Genomic DNA, 17,879 nt, shown 5'->3' on the forward strand with positions numbered 1-17,879 from the left:
AACAACCACACCACAGTAATAACAGTAATGTCAGTGTAAACCTGGTATAAAATTAAACCCTTGCATACACCAATTGTTTCAGGGGTTGTTTAGGCAGCACACTGACAAATCTGACATTTCAGAGAGGAGCACAGGAAAGCCAAAGAATTAAAACAAACTTGGACGTTTCAGAGTTCAGAATAAAGTCTGGATTCGGTTCTTGTGTACTGGAATGTCCAAGATACAGCACCTCAGATTAGAGCCGTTATGAAGGCTTTACAGAGCATAAGTAGCAGACATATCTCAATATCAACTATTCAAAGGAGATTATTGTGTATTTCGGCCGCCTTCAGCATTGTTTCATGATGTAGAAAGAAATAAACATCAGGAAAGACCATGGAATTAGAAGATGTGTCCAAACTTTTGACTGGTAGTGTATGTAGGTTGGTAATGATTGAACACTTTATTATTATTATTATTATTAATAATAATAATAATAACAACAACAACAACAACAACAACAACAACAACAACAACAACAACAACAACAACAACAACAACAACAACAACAATAATAATAATAATAATAATAATAATAAACCAACGTTAGCGTTAGCTTGTTGTGTTAGTGAGAACTTTTTTCCACACACAGCAAAAAGGCGTGATATCTGCAAGCGCTTTCAATGATTACGATAAATGATGTTTACCGCATCATTCATCCACTCCTTTAGGTGGCAGTACTGCACCACCTACTTTCCGGGCCGCAAATCAATTACGAAGAAGACGGAGAAAGCGGACGGTTAAGCTGGGTTTAATTTTTTCCCGCCGAATTTCTGAAGTAATATAAACATAGTTATTATCGACTAGGAGCCAAAATGTAAGTTAAAACCGTGTAATAGTGAGTTAATGTTACGACATTATTAGATAAATAACATTTTTGTGGAAAGATTATCTTGATAAATATACTTTTGTTGAATGTGGTTGTTTCCAGAAGCATGCCACAGAAATCTTCAAAAAGAAGAAGAATTCCCACAAACAAAATGCAGGAGATGTTCCAGAGTCTCCATCTCCAACACATCATCACTCAGGTATAAATAACACTGCTTTAATCATTTTATATTAAAGAAAGCTTTGTTTATAGGTTAAGTGGTGCACCAGTAGAAAAGGCCATTTGGTGGAGAAAGACATAAAACTAAAGTGATATCAGTGCATTTATGAGTTTGATGTGTATAAAAATTATTCAAATGCTTTACCAAAGCGTCAAAGTACATTTTGGTAGAGCATCTTGGAAAAAATGGGATAAACTGGAAATTTGTGGTCCCAGTATTTGCTAATTTATTTTTCTAATATATATTTTTATGATTTGTTCCCAGGACATTTTGCCTTGTGCACTTTGAGGATGGCTACAGAGCGAAAATCTTTACACCATGGGATATTTTGAATGAAAATGATGCTCCCATTCACCATTTTGACGTTCTTAGACCAGGAGAAGTTGTTATGGCACGATGGTCAGATGTCCCATTGTTTTGTTTTCTGCCCAGCTACTCATTTTAGTTCACTTAAGTAACTAAATATATATACATAATTATGTAAAGTATACATAATTTGGGCAGTAATAATAATTTGAGCAGTATTGCACTTAATATTGTTGACATTTTGTTTCAATATCATTTAGTATTTCATTTGCCAGATTTTGTTTGACTTACCCAATATACTTTTATTTAGAACATTTAAGTTTTTCATTTATTTATCTATTTATTTATTTTACATATGTATATCTGCAAAATAAGTGTGTGTGTGTGTGTGTGTATATACACACACATACACACACACACATACATACACACACTTTGTCTTTTTTATTTGTCTTTATTTCTTATATATATATATATATATAAGAAATAAAGTCGAGCTTGTAATGAGAAAGCTCAGTTCAGTCTCATGAGACTAGAAAAACATCTTTCTGAGGAACAAAATCACTGTTCTCTGCCACTCATGGTCATGTTATTCAGCTGCTGTCGGCTTATGTTCATTAAGACTGGAAACATAACACTATCGTCACAGCCGGGATCCTCGCCCTAGGCGGGGCTCGAACCCAGGCCGTCTGTGGTGCGCGTGCCCACGCTAGCACGCGGCTGAACGCAGACCCAGACACAGGATTCAGCGAAGCGCAGCTTTTATTCACATGAAGACACGACATGGGGAAACAGACGGAAGACGAGACATGGCGTGGTTAACGGAAAATAAGAAAGACTAAGACTGACAGGAGCATAGACGGACTGGAACCACGGAACTAATAACAATCACGGACAAAGACCGGCACAAAAGGGTCCCTATTTATAGAGCAAGACATTAGGGTAAACTGGGTAGAGGTCAGACAATCAGGGGAGAGAACAATAGGACAGGTAATTACAAGACACATGAACAAGCAGGCTTCTCGGGTTCACCTGCTAGCGCCTTCCTCAGGCCTGGCAGGGAACAGTCCAGCAGTTCCTGACAACTATACTTCAGTAACGCAGGAAATGTTTAGCATTGAAATCGTACAGCATTAAGAGCCTCAGCTGACCTGCTTGCCATGGAGTAGGTGTGTACAAACTGGCCACCTCTTCTGAGTCGTCGATGTCCAGAGTCTCATTATAGGGCTGGTTATCAATAAACTGAGGATGAAAACATCACACATACACATTAAATTAAACAGCTTAGCCAGCTAACACATTCAGTTAGACAACATTGATAGCTGGCTCCAGAGCTAACTTAGTTTTGTCCAACGAAAAAAATTTGTGTTGAGAAGCACAGGAAAGCCAAAGAATTAAAACAAACCTGGAAGTTTCTGAGTTCAGAATAAAGTGTGAACAGGAGAGACTGGATTCAGTTCTTGTGTACTGGAATGTCCAAGATACCTACAGAAATTCATCTATTAAAATTATATCATAAAGCAGATTGTAAAAAAAAATAAAATGAAGACAGATGAACTAACCGCAAATTGTGCCAATGTACTGTTCCAGGTCACAGTTAATATCTGCTGTGAGGAGGTTCAGCTGCGAGAGAGAGAGAGATTGATTGTACATTCATTTTGTGTGATGTTACTGAAAAATACACTTCATAAACATGAAATATCCTTGTTTAAAAACAGTGAGAGACTAGTGTGGACTGGCATGTAGACAATATACATGGAATTAGGTTTCACACATTAATGAAAGTGTTTCAAAACCAACCTTGCCCAAATGCTCTTCAAAATCAGGTGGCCATTCGTGCATCAGGGTATCAATGTCTGGCATGGGTCTGAGGAAGACATTAAGGCATTACTTACTTTCTTGAGATATAGATTGAAATTTGTTTGTGTGGAACAGCTGTGCCAGCTGAACCAGTTTGTTGTGGGACAGCGTTTGTTCAAGCTTGTGTATCCAGTATTGTGTGTACTGTAAGTGAATGTTATAATTTATAGTGTGTTACTACAAGCTGTAAATCACTGTGTGCTAGTGTTTGTACCTGGTGTAAAGTACTGTGGCTGGAGGTTTGGAGCGATGGAGTTGACTGATGCTATCTATCCAGTCATCAATAGCTTTTGGGTTCTTCTGTGCACTCTTGATACTCTTCACCTTCACTTCCTATTAAAGATATTTTTATTGTGTGTGTGAGGAATGAGGACTTATCAACGTGCACAATACAACACAAACTAGCTTCTTTAAATAGTGCTTCTGTATATATCAAACAGTTTGAAATTCATTTCTACACTGTATTTCAGATGAACTGTTTGTGAGTGTGTGTGTGTCCTCACAGTGACATTGTGCTGTTTACGGTTCTCAGAAAGTCACGGGGAGAGCACCGTTGGGTCAGATTGTTTAATACATGGTTCATCCAACACTAGCAAGCCCAGACCATCCACCTTCCCATCCGGCCGAGGAACCTTGACACATAAACTAGTTTTAACAGCAATCCACGTACATTTCTTTTAATCCACGTATACAGTACATTGGTGTAAAACGTATAATGTTTACATTTTATTATTAGTAGTAGTAATAGTAGTAGTAGTATCCACTTACTTTGAGAAAAGCATTAATGTCGCCTACAGCTGGAATGAAGTCTGGAATAAAAGGCTTCAGCTTATGATCCAATTCAATGTTCTGTGGTGTGTATCTGAAATGAAGAGACATTTATATTAATCCATTTTCATGTTAAGATTATAGGAAAAATGTTTGAACATGCATTTCAATGTTTACAATTTGTTATGTTTTAATTTTGTTAAATTGTGTAATGTTTTGTTATTTGTTATATTTTTGTACCCTTAAATTTGGGCATTTTAGTATTTTTTGTTGTATTCCTTTTTATTTTCTATTACCTGTGCTTGATACTGCTGGAAGCTGTAAATTTTCCTTTGGGATGAATAAAGTATCTATCTATCTATCTTAAGTAATGTTCCATCACTTCAGAACCACAGTGTCTACGGTTTATGTCGAACTGTGTAGGAACATTCGCACAGCTTACCATGTGATGAACTGGAAAATTTCTTTTATATCTGATGAGACACGAAGATGGTCATAATCTGATGGATCATATGCCCTGTAGGGAGACATACCCCCACACAACGATGACTGCAGATCCTATGCTCCAATTTCGTTTTTACATCTATATCACAGTCCGATTAATTTCTAAACCCACTGCATACAAGGTCTATTAAAAACAAACCGTTCTATATCCTTATAGCTTTGTTAAGGAATCATATGGTTTCTCTCTCTGAGGCATGGCACTGACAAGCCCTCAAAAACATCATTCTCCAGCTAATACTTTTAATGACGGTTATTGAGAGCTGTTAGAATTTTATCTCATTCATCTGTATCTCATTCATCATTTATCTGTCATGTTATTGGCTCCAATAGGTGAGGCCCTGTGGCTGTGAGCTGTAAGACAGTTTGTGAAGAATTTGAATCTAGGTTCTACAAACCAAAGCCACATGCAACCATAAAGAATAATTCAGACAGTTGGGCAGCTGCTATTTGCTCTATTCTCTGTTGGTTCTATTCAAGTAAATTAATCCACCCGTCTGCATGGCTTCAAATTGAGAATGCCTCTCGTAAGCCCTCATCCCTGGCTGCCTTACACAATAGGTGCGTTTACATGGACACTTTTTAATCAGATCGAACTGAATTCAATCAGATTGACAAATCCGATCGCAGTGTTTACATGAACGCGGTATAAAGTAATCAGGTTGTTATGCGTGTTTACATGACACATGATTAGAATCGGATTAGATCTTTTGACATGCGCACAGTCCACGAAAACATCCGTACGTCATTCGTATCAACATCCGTACATCATACATCATTCTTGCATCATTGCACATGCGCAGAACTTTCCAGGAACATATTCCATCCGATTAAGTGTTTACATGTCCTCTCGATCGGACTAAAAATGGTTTAAACCACCCCTTACCATCCGATTGAAATTTTAATCGGATGTGACAAATTCCATCCGATTGACGTGTTTACATGACACTTTTTTAATCTGATTGTGCTTCTAGTCCTGTTATGATCAGATTACAAGTGTCCATGTAAACGCACCTGTTGTCACCTATAAAAAAAAATGCAAAAAATATTATCGTTAAAAACAGTCTCAAAATTTGGACCCAATTTATACGCCATTTTGGTCTGCACAATACCCCCCTCCTTTCTCCAATCCACTCCAACCCTCTGTTTCACCCTTCTATTTTGGATACTGCTTATGCTTACTGGGAAGTTCTTGGATTGGCATCTTTTGCAGACCTTTACACTGATAATGTTTTTGCCTCTTTCGAGCAGTTACCCACCCAATTCAATGTACCCACAAGCCATTTCTTTAGTTATTTACAAATTCAAGATTTTGTACATAAAAAAAATGTACCAATTTCCCAAATGTACCTTGTCTTTCTGGTTTGGACTCCTGGGGGTGGATTATTTTCTTTCTTGAGTTATACACTACTCACAAAAAGTTAAGGATATTTGGCTTTCAGGTGAAATTTCAGGATGCACCTAAAATGCACTATAACCTTTTCAGGTGAACTTAATTTGACCTTCTCTACACTTTTGAATTCTGTTACTATTAAGGATGCACATCCTTTACCCAGGACTGATGACACCTTGGATGCGCTTAGTGATTCTTCCGTTTTTAGCACAATGGACCTGTCTTCTGGTCACTGGCAGGTACAGCTTCATGATGCAGACAAACCAAAAACAGCTTTCACCACTGGTCGCTCCTTATACCAATTCACAGTCATGCCAATGGGTCTTGTTAATGCTCCTCCCACTTTTCAACACCTCATGCAGCTTGTGTTACAGGGTCTTTCCTGGACGACTTGCCTTGTGTACCCAGACGATATTATTGTACATAGTAAGAGTTTTGGTGAGCACATGCAGCATCTAAGGGAAGTCTTTGATCGGTTGTGAGCAGCTGATTTAAAGCTGAAACCGTCCAAATGTTGTTTTGCCCAACCACAGGTAACATTTCTGGGACTCATTGTGTCCTCTACTGCTTTACAACCTGATACAAGTAATGTTCAGAAGGTTAGGAACTGACCTACTCCTGAAAATTCTACTGAGCTCAGAGCATTTCTAGGCCTGTGTTCATACTATAGATGGTTTATCTTTAGGTTTGCACAATTGTCACAGCCACTGCATGCCCTTACTCAGAAAGGGTTAGAAAATTGTTTACTTGGACTGACATGAAACAGGAAGCTTTTGCTTCACTTCGCCAAGCATTAACCAATGCTCCAGTTCTTTCATAGAAGAGTTTTTGCTCTTTACTGATGCATCAAACAGAGCAATTGGCTGTGTTGTGTCCCAGATAAGTGATGATAATAAGGAACATGTTATTGCATATGGCAGTCACATTTTGACACCCACGGAGAGACGATAGTCAACCTATGATAGGGAGCTGTGGGCTATTGTGTGGTCCATTCGTCACTTCTGTCAGTACCTAATGGGTCACCCTTTTCGAATTATTACAGATCTCAAGCCCCTGTTTGGTGTCAGGAAGATGATTTTCGATAGTGATCCCACAGGTTGCAGAGCAAGGTGGGCTCTGGAAATTGACTTGTACAATTGGACAATTGAATACAGACACGGTCACAAACATGCCAATGTGGATGCAATGTCTCGTCGACCTGTCAGAAATTATGAAATTGACATTACCTCTGAGGCTGCACCTGTGAATTTTGTTTCAGCTTGTACCCAGACTGATTTATTTGATTCACAGCCTACACAGGTTTAACCCGGACAGCAGTTAGCTGGCGGTGGTATCGCATCTCGGCAGGTTTCATCCATGGTAGGTCCTATTATGCACGGTGAATGATTGGGTGTTAGTCAAATGTAGACCCCCATAAGCTGAGCTCAAGGGTATCTCCCCTTTACTAAGGCATTTTTGTAAAGAATTCCCTAGGCTTATCTTGGTTGAGTTCGTTCTTTGTCTTAAGGTAAGACCCCCGCCAGGTGATGTTTTTCAAGTTGTGGTTCCAAACAACCTGAATTGCAAGGTATTTGAAAATGTACATGGGCATTCCCTCACTGGCCACTTCGGTGTGTAAAGGACATTACAGTGTGCTCTGGTTCGATACTATTGGCCAAACATGTCTAGGGACATAACCCAATGGTGTCTCCAATGTCAGGCTTGTGAAGCAAGAAGGCCGCAAACACCGCACCAACAGGCCCCAATGCAAAACATAGTCACAAGCATGCCTTTTGAGAAAGTAGAAGCTGATTTGACTGAGTTACCAATCACACAGAGAGGAAATCCTTACATGCTTGTGGTAATGGATTATTTCACCAAGTATTTGAACATTTATGCGCTCCGTGATCAGTGCGCAACAACTGTGGCAAAATGTTTGTTTGATGATCATGTGAGTCGTCATGGTGTTCCCCAAAGTCTGCAGACAGGCCAAGGTCGTCAGTTTGATTCTGATCTAGTCAACACTTAAGGCAGGTTGAATTTGCATATAACACAAGTGACCGCTCTTCCACTAAGCACTCACCATTCTTTTTAGTTCATTGTAGAGAAGCTCATCTCCCTGCTGATTATCTTCTTTCCAAGGCTACATCTGGAACCCCAAATGAGTATGCACAGTCTATGCTCAGATGGTTGCGATTTGCCTTTAACTCAGTAGCAGACAACATTGAGGCTGCTGGAGCACAGCAGAAATACTACTATGATCATCAGTTATGGCACACGGCTTATCACCCTAATGATCTGGTGTGGGTTGATCTTCCAGCTTTAACTGACTGTTTTTGCTCCCAAATGGGCTGGTCTATTCAAGGTTGTGAGTAGACTAGGCTCACCTACAGGTGACATTGGAGTGACTTATGAAGTCAAAGATCAGCTGGATCCTAGGGCAAAATCCAAAATGATTCATTACAACCGCCTAAAGCCTTATCGGTCCCCATGGCCACCTAGCCTTGCTTCTCCAAGAACACATGTTCCCCCTACACCCACAGGGAAGCTCCACCTCTCACAGCACTTTCAGGCTCTCGGCCTTATGTCTATCGAGACAACTCTGCATCTAGGCCTATTGGGCCATCTACACCCAATCAGGATAGGGAAAACTTCCAAACTCCAGATGAAATTCCTGACAATAAGGTAGCTCCATCTCCTTTAGCCTCTCCTGTTGGGGATCCAGCAGGTAGACCTCGAACAAGATATGGACGTTTAGTATGTCTTCCTCAATGTTATAGAGATGTATAGTGAATTGAGGCAAATGACACTGCCACTGTTACGTTTTAATGGAAAAACATGTTAGTAATGTGAGTGACATTCACCAAATACGAATACTTACAGCTGGATGGTTTAAAATGTTTTGTTTATACATTCTGTTCAAGTAATTGCATGTTATTTGTTCAGTTGCAGTTGCAATGTTATGACTAGGGATGCAACAATACAGTCAACCCATGGTTCAATACGTACCGAGGAACAGTAAGTATGTTAAGAAGAAAAAAACTGGTTTTAGTTGCAATTCTCTTTATTTTACTGCAATGCAAAAATTAACTTGTACACATTCATAGTGTACTGAAAATAGTGAGATATAAAAATTAGCGCTTGTATGACTTTAATACAGGGGACGGCTTTGGACGGCGCTCTTTTTTCCCAATCCGCTATGTAATGAACAGTCACGGTGAGATAACTCTGTTACCCCCGAGGTCCAACTATCTGTTATTAGAGCAAGGCTTTGTGCTTTAGCCAATTCGTTTTAAAAATTTTTGCGCGTTTTTCCGTAGATATCGGGAAAAAAGGATGTGTCGGTAGTGTGTAACGCGGTTCGAGCACTTTTATAAGTTGCCGAAAGCCCACATCACCGATCACAGAAAACGGCTGCAAATCTTTAGCGATTATGATATTATAGTTATTTTTTGTGTCTCTCGGAACCAGTTGGGTCTGAATGCTGGAAGGAAACAGCTAGGGGACTGTTACTTTTTGGATGCCTGTGTTACCTGCTCTGCCATCCTGCTTCCAGACAGTGATATCTATAGGTGATGGAGCTGCAGATGTGCGGTCATGTTGGAAGTATTTCCATGTCAGTAGCTAACTCGTGTGTAACAGTGCTTAAACACAGTCATTTTTTTTTTGTTTCATCAGCATCATAGTCCACAACAAATCCGAAATGTCCCCATACCACAGATCTGAAAGACAGTGCTGCTTCCTCATATTTGTCTCGCTTCACCGCTCTCCAGGGTTAGAGTGAAATCTGACACCAGCATCGCAAGCATGGTTACCGCCCCTAACTTTAGCGCTCACTGATTGGATATTTACTCGCAGGGAGGCGTGTCTGTCTCAGTGCGTAGACATACAGTACAGGCAAACACAAACAGGCGGTTCAGAGAGTAATAAAACACATGGTTATTATTATTTTAAGGAAAAAACTGTGGTTCACATACTCATATTGAACCGTGGAGGCCGTACCGAACGGGGGGAAGTAACGAAATGTCTTCAGTTTACTTTCACGAGTGACCAAGTGACCATGGGGAAAGTAAAAAAAAGAGTATACACTATGGAATATCGGACGACACAGAAGCAATAAAAGTTACCGCAGACGACAGTGTGTTACGGGAAATAGGAACCGACATGGAAGTTGGCAGAACATATCTGTTAAGGAACTATGGCTTTGTACCAGCAAAGCATAACAGCTCCGCACTAATTTTCATGAAACCCAACACAATGGCGTTTAGAACATCAAGCGTAAACGTGCCTGAGGATGTCGCCACGAAAGCCACAGAAACCATAAATCCACCGTCAGCTGTGGTGTCACAGTATGGTGAAAACTGTCTCAACAAAATAATAACTGTTCAAGGACAGGTTGTGTCGGTAAGTGTTCTATTTGAAATGTGTTATTATGCTGTAATTGTATGATTATTATTCAGGTATAGTTAAATAATGTTAATATACGGGCTAGCTTTTTTTTCTGCATGTCACAGCTGTAACATTCGTATTCCGCATAATGTTTTGAAACTGTGTGTAAATTGTTTACAGTTGCTGTTGCACACAGCGTAACATCGAATCAGAAAGGTTTAAAATCGTAGAGAAACTTGCAGTGGCGTATGCGTGCAAGGCGCATGCGTGGGATGTGTAGGAAATACAGCGTGACACAATGTGTACAGCATGTTTGTAAACTTAACGTTGAAGTCAAAATTCATTAACCCAGGAATTATATTATAATTACAATATTATAATTAATATAATTATATATAATTATTGTGTCAAATCGTGTGGCTTGTATGGGAAATTGCAAAATTACAGCTACATACACATGTGACATCAAAACACTCAATCCAATGAGGGGAATTGAGTGACGTGTGTCAAAATGACGTCACGTGACGTCAGATGACACCCCCAGGAATTATGGGAAATCGCAAAATTAGGGAGGAATTATGGGAAATCGCAAAATTAGGGCAATATACACGTGACATATCAAACCGTTCAGCACAATGAGGGGAAATGCATCATGGACGAGTTTTGCCACGGCAAGCACCACTCACATTTTCTTCAGGAAATGTACATGTCTAGTTATTATTATTATTATAATTCTTCTTCTTCCGTACAAATTTTGTCCGCTAACTAGTCCCATGGACCAGTTTATAATTTTTTCCCATAGACCTCCATTATAAATGGTGGAGGGTTCCAAAAGTTTTGACATCACAAAAGTATTGGCACCCTATGTTAAATGCTCAGGTTAAGGCTAACGATAAGGTTAATTCTCATGCTAATGCTAATGTTGATGCTAATGCTAGCGCTAATGCTAACGTTGATGCTAATGCTAGCGCTAACATTAATGCCAATGCTAAAGGTAACGCTAATGCTAATGTTGATGCTAATGCTAATGTTGATGCTAAAGTTAACGCTGATGGTAATGCTAATTTTAACATTAATGCTAACGCTAATGCTAACGTTGATGCTAATGCTGAAGCTAAAGACAATGCTAATGCTAACGCTATCGCTAATGCTATTGCTAACGTTCATGCTAATGTTACTGCAACATACACATGTGACATATCAAACCACTCAGCACAATGAGGGGAAATTCGTCAGGGATGAGTTTTGCCACGGCAAGCACCACTCACATTTTCTTCAGGAAATGTATATGTCTAGTTATTATTATTATTATTATTATTATTATTATTATTATTATTATTATTCCGTTTCCTGGGCGCGCTACTAGTCCTAAACGGTAATAGCTAAAATTCTGGTTCCAACGCTAAAATGTTCATCATGTGTTTCTTAAGTGTGCTATTACTTTTCATGTTGATAAGTATTGTAGTTTATTTTATATTAATTTTTAAATGCATTTTTACGGACTTTACTTCCTGCACACGATAGAAACATGGTTCCAACGTTAAAATGTTGCACATGTTATGCTTATGTGTGCTATTACTTTTCATGCTGATAAGTATTATAGATTATTTTATATGGATTTTTAAATGTATTTTTCAAGGACTTCAAACCGCTACTGTGTGTGTGTGTGCGCGCGTGTGTGTGTGACGTCAGCTAGAGTAAGGGAAGAGGTTTTTTAAGGTCGCATCGTCTTTAAACTGTACCTACAGCTTGAATTCTTACTCTACAGCCACATAAACTACCTTAAACTTTTTAATCTGTAACTTTAGCTTTTAAATGTTATTTGAGCATGTCTTGCAATAGTTTAAGCAACATATTCAATCACACTCCCATTTTGTTCTGGAAATGCAACATTCTAGTTATTATTCTGGTTTCCTGGGTACGCTACTAGTCCTAAACGGTAATAGCTAGAAACATGGTTCCAACGCTAAAATGTTGCACATGTTGTGCTGAAGTGTGCTATTACTTTTCATGCTGATAAGTATTATAGTTTATTTTAGATGAATATTTAAAGCAATACGGACTTCAGACTGCTACTGTGTGTGTGTGTGTGTGTGTGTGTGTGTGTGTGTGTGTGTGTGACATCAGCTAGAGTGAGGGAAGAGGTTTTTTTTTTAAAGATGCATCGTCTTTAAAGTGTTTCTAGCGCACACACTAGTTCGTTTAGACTTCATATTATAACTGTGTATATATTAGTTTTTTATATATTATTTGAGAATGTCTTGCAATAGTTTAAGCATATTTAGCATTTATATATTTAATCTCGAATCTCATTTATATATTTAATCTCGAAAAGAGGTTATCATCATGTAAAACATTACTCCACTGATCTCAGTAGTGTTATAAGCTACAGCTTAGCTTATTTGGTAGAGCGCCCGATAATATAATAGCTAGAAACATGCTTACAGCGCTAAAATGCTGCTTAGGTGTGCTATTACTTTTCATGCTGATAAGTATTATAGTTTTTTATATGGATTTTTAAATACTATTTTTCACGGACTTCCGCTACTGTATGTGTGACGTCAACTAGAGTAAGTGAAGAGGTTTGTTTTTTTTAAAGTCGTATCATCTTTAAACCGACATTTAAACAGAGCACACACACCAGTTCGTTTAGGCTTCATATTTTAACTGTAACTGTAATTTGTGTTTAGTTTAAGCATGTATAGTTTTTATAGATGTAACGGAGGCTTGCGTTAGGTGCCGTACGTGCTGTGATGTAAACTTGCAATAGTATAACATATCGCTAGAGTGAGGGAAGAGGTTGGACGCATCGTCTTTAAACTGTTCCCAGCGCACACACTAGTTCGTTTAGACTTCATATTTAACTGTGACTTTAGTTTGTTTATATTATTAGAGAATGTCTTGCAATAGTTTAAGCATATTTAACGTGTATATCGTATATTGTGTATTTGACGGTGGCTAGCGGTAGTGCATGTAAAGTATCCCATGCTGGAGACACGGGTTCGAGACCCGCTCGGAGTTATCTTTATATATTATCTTTATATATTATTTCAGAAGTTCTCGCAATAGTTTAAGCAGCATATCTCATTTTATGTATATATATATATATATATATTATATAGTTCCTCAAAATGTTGCTCATGTTGTGCTTAAGTGTGCTATTACTTTTCATGCTGATAAGTATTTTATAGTATTTTTATAGTTTATTTTAGATGGATTTTTAAATGTATTTTTCAAGGACTTCAGACCGCTACTGTGTGTGTGTGTGTGTGACATCAGCTAGAGTGAGGGAAGAGATTTTTTTAAGGACGTATCGTCTTTAAACTGTTCCTACAGCTTGAATTCTTACTCTATAGCCACATAAACTACCTTAAACTTTTTAAACTGTGACTTTAGCTTTTAAATATTATTTGAGCATGTCTTGCAATAGTTTAAGCAACATATTCAATCACACTCGCGTTTTCTTCTGGAAATGTAACATTCTAGTTATTATTATTATTATTATTATTATTATTATTATTATTTTTATTGTTATTATTAAGCCAACGTTAGCGTTAGCTTGTTGTGTTAGTGAGAACTTTTTTCCACACACAGCAAAAAGGCGTGATATCTGCAAGCGCTTTCAATGATTACGATAAATGATTTTTACCGCATCATTCATCCACCCCTTTAGGTGGCAGTACTGCACCACCTACTTTCCGGGCCGCAAATCAATTACGAAGAAGAAGAAGAAGACGGAGAAAGCGGACGGTGAAGCTGGGTTTAATTTTTTCCCGCCGAATTTCTGAAGTAACATAAACATAGTTATTATCGACTAGGAGCCAAAATGTAAGTTAAAACCATGTAATAGTGAGTTAATGTTACGGCATTATTAGATAAATAACATTTTTGTGGAAAGATTATCTTGATAAATATACTTTTGTTGAATGTGGTTGTTTCCAGAAGCATGCCACAGAAATCTTCAAAAAGAAGAAGAATTCCCACAAACAAAATGCAGGAGATGTTCCAGAGTCTCCATCTCCAACACATCATCACTCAGGTATAAATAACACTGCTTTAATCATTTTATATTAAAGAAAGCTTTGTTTATAGGTTAAGTGGTGCACCAGTAGAAAAGGCCATTTGGTGGAGAAAGACATAAAACTAAAGTGATATCAGTGCATTTATGAGTTTGATGTGTATAAAAATTATTCAAATGCTTTACCAAAGCGTCAAAGTACATTTTGGTAGAGCATCTTGGAAAAAATGGGATAAACTGGAAATTTGTGGTCCCAGTATTTGCTAATTTATTTTTCTAATATATATTTTTATGATTTGTTCCCAGGACATTTTGCCTTGTGCACTTTGAGGATGGCTACAGAGCGAAAATCTTTACACCATGGGATATTTTGAATGAAAATGATGCTCCCATTCACCATTTTGACGTTCTTAGACCAGGAGAAGTTGTTATGGCACGATGGTCAGATGTCCCATTGTTTTGTTTTCTGCCCAGCTACTCATTTTAGTTCACTTAAGTAACTAAATATATATACATACTTATGTAAAGTATACATAATTTGGGCAGTAATAATAATTTGAGCAGTATTGCACTTAATATTGTTGACATTTTGTTTCAATATCATTTAGTATTTCATTTGCCAGATTTTGTTTGACTTACCCAATATACTTTTATTTAGAACATTTAAGTTTTTCATTTATTTATCTATTTATTTATTTTACATATGTATATCTGCAAAATAAGTGTGTGTGTGTGTGTGTGTAAACAGAAAAGACAAAGTCAATATTGTAATGAGAACGCTCAGTTCAGTCTCATGAGACTAGAATAACATCTTTCTGAGGAACAGAATCACTGTTCTCTGCCACTCATCACTGCCACTATTGGCCATGTTATTCAGCTGCTGTTGGCTTGTGTTCCTTAAGACTGGAAACATAACATTATACTTCAGCAACGCAGGAAATGTTTAGCATTGAAATCATACAGCATTAAGAGCCTCAGCTGACCTGCTTGCCATGGAGTAGGTGTGTACAAACTGGCCACCTCTTCTGAGTCGTCAATGTCCAGAGTCTCATTATAGGGCTGGTTATCAATAAGCTGAGGATGAAAACGTCACACACACGTTAAATTAAACAGCTGGCTCGAGAGCTAACTTAGTTTTGTGCAACGAAAAAAATTCGTGGGTTGAGAAGAGCACAGGAGAGCCAAAGGTTTTTCTCCTTTAAGATCAGCGAGCTGTTTTTGTTTTTGTTGTGAACAGTCTGCAGTCACTTGAGCCTCGAGTACCGCATGTGTGCCGGATGTCCAGTGTTTTTATTTTCATTTCTGTTTGCTTATTTAAGTTGTGTTCTTTAAATAAGTAACGCTGTGTCCAGTAGAATACAGCTCGAGATGTGAAGTGCTGTCTGATTACTGCTGCAACTTGAATTGGAGCGATCCCATACGTTAATGCTAACTCAGCGCGTTACATACACACAGAAAAGGACAACATCTCTCACAGCAGTGTTTGGATCAAGTATAAAAATAAGAAAGAACTTTAATTAAAAATCGTTTTTTACCTCATAGTCCTCAGACTGGATTTTCTTATAGGTGCTGAACTTCAAGTTCCACCTCTTAGCTTGCAGCTTCTTGAAAAGGGGCATTTCAGCTGTCGAGGTAAACTATAATCCTTTATAGAATCGTATATAGAAGTTATATTTATATATTTATAAATACTTTCCGCATTCAAAAACGAGGTCACTTGATAAAACTTCGTGATCTTCGTGTGGTCAATGCAGGTGTTTGTTGCTCCGACGTTGCTAACGTTCTAAATTCTCGTTCTGATTCTGATGACGTGGGCGTCGCTAGGCATTTTGGGGTGCTTTAGCCCCCCCCCCCCCCAACATTTCTATTCAACTCCCATAAGCCTCCATAAACTCTACACAAATTCCTGATCGCCTCAGTCCCCTTTAAATTTCATATGAAAACGGTGGCAGACTTCGGCTCTTCCCCGTCTTTCAGCGCGTTCTTCAATCCGCAGACCGCGGCAAGGATCAGAGGACGTGTGTACAGTAGAATGCTGCAATAAGTTTACCATCCTACCCTGTTAGTAAAACGTTTATTTTATTTTATTTTTTTACCCTCATTGGGGTCTGAGCCCCCCCACCCCCATGAAAATCCTGCTGATGACACCTTAAATTCCGTGAAATGACCAAAAAAAAAAAAAGTCTACTCACTGAAGGCCATAAGACCATTTATGGGCCTTTCATGCACATTAAAATTTCACAAAATAAACATTATGTATCAGGGCTAATTTGCCCTGGTTGAACAAGAGGAATTAGTCACTGAGTCCAGACTTATGTGAATACACTAGTACATACTGTCACTAGTTTATCTTGAGGACTCCAAGCTGACATGATCCTCTCTGCAGCCAGAAAACATACCCAAAGCAAATGTTAGATTGCTACAGTGTTTGAGCATGTTGCCTACACAGAGATAAACAGCCTTCTAGTTCTTCAAAAAGTGGTTCAAAGTTGTTCAACTTTGCTCCGATGAACTACACATTGAAGATGGCACCCTTTAATATAGTTTTGCAGGCCACTTTCATGATTGATGAATGAAAGAGACACATTTCAGCTGTAAGTCATCATAAGCATTTATTTTATGTCTGTTGACTTGAAACCAAAATACAGTTGTCTCCAAAGAAGAATGAAAAAAAATTAAAAATGAATTTTAAAAGTTCAGTTGCTCAACATTTGGTAGCCAACTACCAGATATACCAGCCACTGAACTTTGATCAGTGTTGTAGAAAGTATGCTAATTGTCTGTGTGAATGGAGATATCTGTGTATTTATGTCGAAAGTCCACAGGGTGAAACAAATGCTGATGATACTAAGTGCTCAAATGCATCTGTTTCTAGCTATTAGCCTGATATTCAATTATAAAAGTGATATATTTGTAAATATATTTTGAGCACAAAGCTTACCTAACATCACTGGTATGAGCATATTGTGAATAAGATTCTCAGGATCAGCTCAGTTTTTATGATTACAGCAGTATGTTTTTTATTTTTCAATATGTTTATATGTTCATTGTCACATTTTTCTTCCACCACACCTCATCATACAGACATCATACCTCATCATACCTTGGAAACAACCACCCTGCACATCTCCTACTGATCACACTTGCATGACTTGAATGAAACAAATCAACAACAATAAAACAAGATAAAACAAAACAAAATACAATACAATAATAATAATGCTCATGTAGGGTTCCCAGAGCTGAACAGAACTTTCTGCTTGCCCTTAGCAATGTAAGTTAGTCTTTCCAACCCAATACAGTTCGATATCTCCCTTATCCACATTCTCAAAGATGGCATCTTCATACTCTTCCAGCACAATGCAATCACTATACTCTACTGGCTTGGAGACATCAGGAGTCTAGAAGTTTACTCGGTTTCAGTGTTTGTATAAAGTCCATTGAATGTATTCTAGGAACACAGAGTTTAACATCCAAGGGGATTTTAGTGTTAAATGTATCTGGCAGACATTTTATAATTTCTTTCTAGAAATTTTGAATTTCTGGACATTCCCAACAACAGTGATACACTGTACCT

The 17,879-nt window shown here is 38.1% G+C and overlaps 1 long non-coding RNA gene and 1 pseudogene across 1 annotated transcript; one reads left to right on the plus strand and one right to left on the minus strand.

Moving 5' to 3' along the window:
* Positions 1–744: 744 nt before the first annotated feature.
* LOC131370366 (uncharacterized) lies at positions 745–1,554 on the plus strand. The gene is made up of 3 exons (XR_009207406.1): positions 745–856; positions 971–1,067; positions 1,353–1,554. It is a non-coding gene; the product is annotated as an uncharacterized LOC131370366 (long non-coding RNA).
* A 932-nt stretch (positions 1,555–2,486) lies between these two features.
* On the minus strand, positions 2,487–15,921 carry LOC131370474 (intraflagellar transport protein 46 homolog; annotated as a pseudogene).
* Between the last annotated feature and the right edge of the window lie 1,958 nt (positions 15,922–17,879).

Source organism: Hemibagrus wyckioides, linkage group LG19 (assembly GCF_019097595.1).
Source record: "Hemibagrus wyckioides isolate EC202008001 linkage group LG19, SWU_Hwy_1.0, whole genome shotgun sequence".
Taxonomy (NCBI): domain Eukaryota; kingdom Metazoa; phylum Chordata; class Actinopteri; order Siluriformes; family Bagridae; genus Hemibagrus; species Hemibagrus wyckioides.